At 39.2% G+C, this 7,020-nt stretch overlaps 1 protein-coding gene across 1 annotated transcript in view; it reads left to right on the forward strand.

Annotated features, from left to right (window-relative positions):
* Positions 1 to 1,750: 1,750 nt before the first annotated feature.
* Positions 1,751 to 7,020, forward strand: part of arhgdig (Rho GDP dissociation inhibitor (GDI) gamma) — a 32,370-nt gene continuing 27,100 nt past the window's right edge. The window contains exon 1 of the mRNA XM_035996832.1: positions 1,751 to 1,773. The gene's annotated coding sequence lies outside the window, so the exon portion shown is untranslated. The remainder of the gene's footprint in view (positions 1,774 to 7,020) is intronic.

Raw genomic sequence — 7,020 nt, forward strand, 5'->3', positions numbered from 1 at the left:
AAGGTGACAATATTAAATCAGTTTTTACTGTCGTTAACCATTTTAAAACGATGGATTAGTACAATGAGGTTTAAGATTTTTTTCTACTAGTTTAGTCAAGCACATATACCAGAAGTGTGCAAATGAAATGCTCTAAATTGTATATTTTCATGTCTTCTTGTAAATACACCCGGTAGATGCTTGAAATAATACCAGGGTCACTGAAGATGAAAACAATGTTGTCATTTTTCCCGAAAAGGAAATATGTAATGTTGAAAGAAAAAACCAGCATCAATATTTTACCTTCATTTTAATCGGCTTACATAATTTGCATGATGAACTGTATCTGTGGATGGCTACCTAAGAGACTACCTTACCTATAGGCCAGTAAGCCTATCATCAATGTTTTTTTCTTTCTTTCACAAATAGCCTGATTTATATTTCCTAATAATATGTTGGATTCATGTTAAGACATTTACATTTTTTGACAAAACATACAAATTATTATACATTATACCGTAATTTGGCGGCCCCCCTGTAGTAACTCTGAGGACCCCCTTGGGGTCCCGGACCCCCTGTTGAAGATCTCTGGTATAAACAGTATATGTGTGTACGCTTATGTATATGTACCAGTTTATTAGCCCTACAAAAACTCCCTATTTTAATATTCAGCTTTGGGTTAAGAAATTGTTTGAGAGATGTGTTGATTCAAGGGCAATTTTGGAGGTTGTAGTTTGTTGCGGTGTTGAATTTCATTGAATTGTAATGAGATGGGTGTTTTTTTTATAATATTTTGTCCAGCTCATTTTTATGAATGAAGGTAGACTAAATATCAGTCTCAACTTCCCCTGGTTGCTAGAATCTCTAACCTGTGAGAACTTATGTATAATAACTGCGTCCACTCAGCTGAGTTTATCCAGTAGACAGAGGTGGGAGTGTTTGTGACTTTTGTCTGAAATATTGTTTTGCTTGTAATTGAGCATCCATCCATCCATCTCCGGCCGCTTATCCGGGGTCGGGTCGCGGGGGCTGCAGCTCCAGCAGGGGACCCAAAACTTCCCTTTCACACATTAACCAGTCTGACTGGGGGATCCCGAGGCGTTCCCAGACCAGGTTGGAGATATAATTCCTCCACCTAGTCCTGGGTCTTCCCCGAGGCCTCCTCCCAGCTGGACGTGCCCGGAACACCTCCCTAGGGAGGTGCCCAGGGGGCTGAGCTTCTCAGCCTATCTCTAAGGGAGACGTCAGCCACCCTCCTGAGGAAACCCATTTCGGCCGCTTGTACCCTGGATCTCGTTCTTTCGGTCATGACCCAGCCTTCATGACCATAGATGAGGGTAGGAAAGAAAATTGACCGGTAGATCGAGAGCTTTGCCTTCTGGCTCAGCTCTCTTTTCGTCACAACGGTGCAATAAATTGAATGTAATATTGCCCCCGCTGCGCCGATTCTCCGACCAATCTCCCACTCCATTGTCCCCTCACTCACGAACAAGACCCCAAGGTACTTGAACTCCTTTACTTGGGGTAAGGACTCATTCCTACCTGGAGTAGGCACTCCATCGGTTTCCTGCTGGAAACCATGTATTGTAATTGAGCAGTAAGAACAAAATGAACTGAAGAAAAAAGTTCTTTCCAGCGTGTTTTTGCAGCAATGAAGACTCACTAGACGTGTGACCTGAGGCCAGAGAGGGGAGGGCCTGCAGTCACCTTCTCTCAGTGTGACAACTGAGCTTGGAGACGAGATCTTAGCCTCCAGCGACATCTGTGAAGAGTTTCTCACCCTCATCTGAAAAGGTAAAATAATATCAAATATAAATACATTTATAACTCATAATACTGAACAAATAAAACAGCGGCCATTTTTAGAACCATGACTCGTGTTTTTTTTTTTTAGTAAAAGATTATTATATTTGGTGCTTTTGTTGTTTGTGCAAAAAGAGTAACATGCAGCACAAAATCTCTGGAGCAGATTCATTACTTTAAAAAATCACTAAAGCATCAGCTTCATCAAAATCGAGAAATAGGCCTTTGTTTGTTTCTTGGCAGCAGTTTAAAATTCTGCACTACTTCCTTGAACCTTACGTTCTTCCTAAAGCTGTTGTTTGTGTGCCATCAAGACAAATATTACAATCTGTAACTCATGCAGGAAATAAGTGACTTCTGTATCGTACATGATATTATACCGTATCTGTGTGATGTAGTACAGTAATCCAGACTATTTGCTATTTCCAGCTTCTCAAAGGTGAGACTTTGGTGTTTTTCTCTGATTTGTATTTAAATATATATTTGGGTTTTGGACTTTTTTTTTTTTTAAAACAAGCAATTTAAAGACCTCACCTTAAGCTTTTAGATGTTGCGATGAGTATTTTCTGACATCGTATAGACTAAATGGTTCCTTAATAGTATACTGTATCTGACTATGTTATCTAATTGAATGGCCTTGTGTAACGTGAGTAAATACAACGTGCAACAGAAGACAAGCACAAGACTCTGCAGCCATGCTAGCTGCTCTATGAGGCTGTACATAGGCACAGTGGTGCTTTGAGCTAAAAGCTAACGTCAGCATGCTAACATGCTCATGCTAAAAGCTAAAAGCAGGTGTAATGTTCACTATGTTCACCAACTTAGTTTAGCATGCTAATAGTTGCTTATTAGCACTAAACGCAAAGCTGAGGCTGATGGTAATGACGTTAGTTTTGTCGGTATTTGGTCGTACAAATTTAAAAATTTGACCCAAAAGTATCACTAGTTGAAAAGTTAATGGAACACCAAAGTCAGTGGGATTCATCCTCTAGTAATCATGAATGTCTGTATAATGTTTAATGGCAATCCCTCTAGTAGATGTTGAGATATTTCAGTCTGGACCAAAGTGGTGAACCAAATGAGTGTCACACTTCCCTGGAGCCACTCTGCTACAGTAGCATGGCCAAAACCAAACCAATACAAACAAAACAATGTTTGCATTGCGCATGACTTTCTGTGTGTGTGTGTGTGTAGTTGCAGAATGTGCATAGTTTATCACGAGATAGTCTGGTTTTGTGGCCCATTATTGCCAATACTACCCTCTGAAACGCCTCCTCTGCCTTTGATAAATTGAGTCGTACAACGATACTCACTCATCACCTGACAAAGAAAGCCTCTTACTCATTCCTTCATCCCCTGACACACTTGATTACCACCCTTGATTACCTCAGTGCTTCTTCAATCATTCCTTGACAAACACCTTTGTATTTATTCATTCATCGTTGCCTGGCGACTTCCTCTACCACATTTTATTATTCATTCCCTCAGAGAATTAGCGTCTGGGTTATTCATTCAGTCATTCTCAGTCTGACTAAATCAGGTGGTTATGGTTGAATGGGCTCCAAATTAGTCATGTTATTCCTTCCACAATAAGCAGAGATAAATGCTCTCCAACCAATATGCGTCCGTCTGAAAACCATTTAGACATACAGCCCGAGTGTATAGCTTACATACTGTGTGTGTGTGTGTGTGTGTGGGCTTGTTTAACAATATTTGTGGGGTCCAAAAACCAGGAGTCCAGTATACTTGTGGGGTCCCGAAAGCTTTGTGGGGCCAAAATGCTGGACCCCACAAGTTTAATGGGCTGTTTGAGGGTTAAGACTTGGTTGTAGGATTAGGGATAGAATTAGGTTATGGTTTATTATAACTAATTATATAATTAGGGTAAGGGTTAAAGTTAGGCATTTAGTTGTGATGGTTAAGGTTAGGGTAAGGGGCTAGGGAATGCATTATGTCAGTGACGGGTCCCCACAAAGATAGTGCCACAAACCTGTGTGTGTGTGCGTGTGTGTGTGTGTGTGTGTGTGTGAGAGAGAGAGAGAGAAAGCAATTACCAGAGCTCATGTACCCACAGCTTAATGGAATAACTTGCCAAATCAATGCAGATTACACTTGCAAATCCATGTGATATCATTCCCTGAATTCAATTTGAGGTGTGTTACTGTATGATAATTGTTTTTCCTCGGCCGTCAGCAGCACCCGTGCACCTCATCAGAATCCAAATCTTTTCTTGTTATTATACATTTAGACATTTAGACTTTTTTGCATGGCTTCTCTCGATGTAGTATAAAATACTGTACATATGACAGCTAGATAAATAAATAAAAACAGTACCAGAAAACAGCAGTAGTAGTAGCAAAACAATGACAGGAGACCTTTTCTTGAAAAAAACTGTTGACCGTGAGTTTATAAACAGCGAGAGACATAACTAGCACTATTTGCCACAACTTGTTGGTTTTACACATTGCTTTTTGTGCAAGTGAAACAAACCAGAAATAACATCTTAATTAAAGGTGCTCTAAGCGACGTTGGGTGACGTTACTTCTTGTTGACATTCCCTTGCCCTCCCTTCCTTGCTTCTGCACACTAACCCCACAACCCCCAACCCCAACTCCGCTGGAACACTGTTTGTGTATGCTTCGTGGTGCAGGTTGGCACAGTTTGTTATTGTTGCCGTTTGTGGAGCCTGGGCTGTCTGCAGAGACCGCGTTTTTTTACAGTGTGTTCAGGGGACAGGCAGCTAGCAGATAGGGAGGAGATGTTTGCTGTATGTGACAAAAAATGTTGTAGCCTAAAAAACACGTGACATCGCTTAGAGCACCTTTAAGATAAGATAAGATAGACTTTATTAATCCCACACTGGGGAAATTCCTGTGCTACAGCAGCTCAAAAGAACAAAAAGTACACACATCAGAATAACACAAATACACATGAAGTAGACATAGGAGAAAGAATATACATAAATTATAAGAAATAGAAAAATAGAATTAGTTATAATAATAATAATAATAATAATAGTAATAAAACAAACATATTTACACAATAAACACCCTTATATAAACAGACAGTATATAAACACAGATATACAGATGAATAGAAATGAAATATTGCACAGTTGGAGGTAACAAAGAGTGATTGATAAATAAATAAATAAATAAATAAATAAATATGCATAGTGCAGAATATTGCAGAAACAGCTAGCAGTGCTACATTATGATGTTGCATTAAAGAGTCAGACTGCTGCTGGAATGTAGGACCTGCGGCAGCACTGAGGGTGCAGCAGTGTGCTGCTGAAGGAGCTGCTCAGGGAACTCACAGTCTCATAACCAGCTATATCTTTTCAAAGTAGTGTTTTTTTGTATTTGCCTAAACAGATAAGTGATGGACTGGTTCAGTTGAAGGTTGAGCTATGGACTTCATGTTATAAAGATAACACCTGAGAACAGCAGGTCCTCGGCCGCTGCCTGCACAGCATGTTATCAGGTGTTTCCTGTTTGAGTAAAACATTTGGGTATGTACTGTACAGTAAAGGAGACACTCTTTATGACACCATCCTTGGCCCACTGCTGTTGCTGATTTATATTTCCATAAAGCGATATCAATGTAATGGGTTTATAGCACGGCTTGCTTTAGGACAGACAGGAGAAAGACCCTCTGCTGACACTGACAGGGGTGATTGGTAGGGCAAGGTGACAATATTAAATCAGTTTTTACTGTCGTTAACCATTTTAAAATGATGGATTAGTACAATGAGGTTCCAGTTTGAGGGGAGTTTATTTTACCTCAGCATTTTGTGATTTTAGTTCAGGAAACCACATGACGTGTACTTTTTATACATTGTGAAACTATTACTATTACTACTTCTATTATTTATGAAATGATCTCCGAAATTTCTTTAGAATAATCTCTATCTATTCGCAAATAGATTCAGTTTCTGTGCAGATTATTCTTATATTTTAGACACTTGCTCGGGGTCGGCCTTTAAACTTTCAGCTTACTGCAGGTATGCTGTTCAATGATCACTGTCTATTATTAAGACTATTACTATAGGCACCTGGGGATGTCCCAGTGTATGCAAAATGTAATAGGATATTAGTTGTTCAAGCACACATACTAGAAGTATGCAAATGAAATCCCCTAAATTGTATATTTCCATGTCCTCTTGTAAAATACACCTGATAGATGCTTGACATGATGCCACCGGGGTCAATATTTGAACCCGTTTATTATAAATGATGATGATGATGATAAATATTCATGATCTTTAACTTCTTCCAGTTTTTTTCATGTTAATTATAAAAAGTAATTTTCTCAAGAAACCTAAAGAGACTATAGAACAGAATCTAAAACATTTATATGATCAGCAGTAACCCACGACTGATATCAATTATTCAGTGAAAGACTTATATTGACCCAGATATATTGGTCTAGCTCTATAGTTTGAACCAAATAACATCCGATCTCTGCTCCAATATGAGCTCACTGTTTTCTGCTGGCAAGAAGAGAAACTCCAAATTGAGTCTGTATCAAGACACAGCCTCAGCTCTGTCTCTCCTCTTCCTCTGTTTTTTTTTTTTTTTTTTATCTCTGCTCACTCTCCCTTCCTCCCTTGCTAATTTTCATTTTCTTTCCAACCACACGAGCAGACATCCCTCATTTATCAAACTGGCCCATTTCACTAATATCAGTCTGTTTCTTGAGTTTAAACAGTAATCGTAATGTGATAAAGCAAATCTAGGTAAGCTTACAGTTGATATATATGTGGAATTTGTCGGAAACCGTTATTTAAGTCAAATACTGGAATTTTGGGAGGCAAAATTCATTGGAGGAATTGTGTTCAAATCCCACTTGATTTTACAGTTTTTGACAAAATATTGAATCAACTACCAACCATATCCCCATTTCTGTAATGTATATATGTGGGTGTAAAATAATGTCATGCTTAGGTTTGAGGAGTCTGAGAGAATGAAGGACAGAAAAGAGAGAAAGTGTCTCACATAGCATGCTACATGTCAGCTGCACAACCTCTGAATGACGGATTAACAAGGTGTGTGTGTGTGTGTGTGTGTGTGTGTGTGTGGGTGGAAGCAAAGGTGTCTGATTGTCAAGTGGGAGAAGCAACCCCTTTTGTATTCTACAGCCTCGGAGGGGAACTCAAACAACTGAGGAAAGAGAGGAAAAAAGACAAATTGATGAAGGAGAAAAAGATTGAATGTAAAAAAGATGAGAGTAGGAGGC

Source organism: Sander lucioperca, chromosome 21 (assembly GCF_008315115.2).
Source record: "Sander lucioperca isolate FBNREF2018 chromosome 21, SLUC_FBN_1.2, whole genome shotgun sequence".
In the NCBI taxonomy this organism is placed as follows: domain Eukaryota; kingdom Metazoa; phylum Chordata; class Actinopteri; order Perciformes; family Percidae; genus Sander; species Sander lucioperca.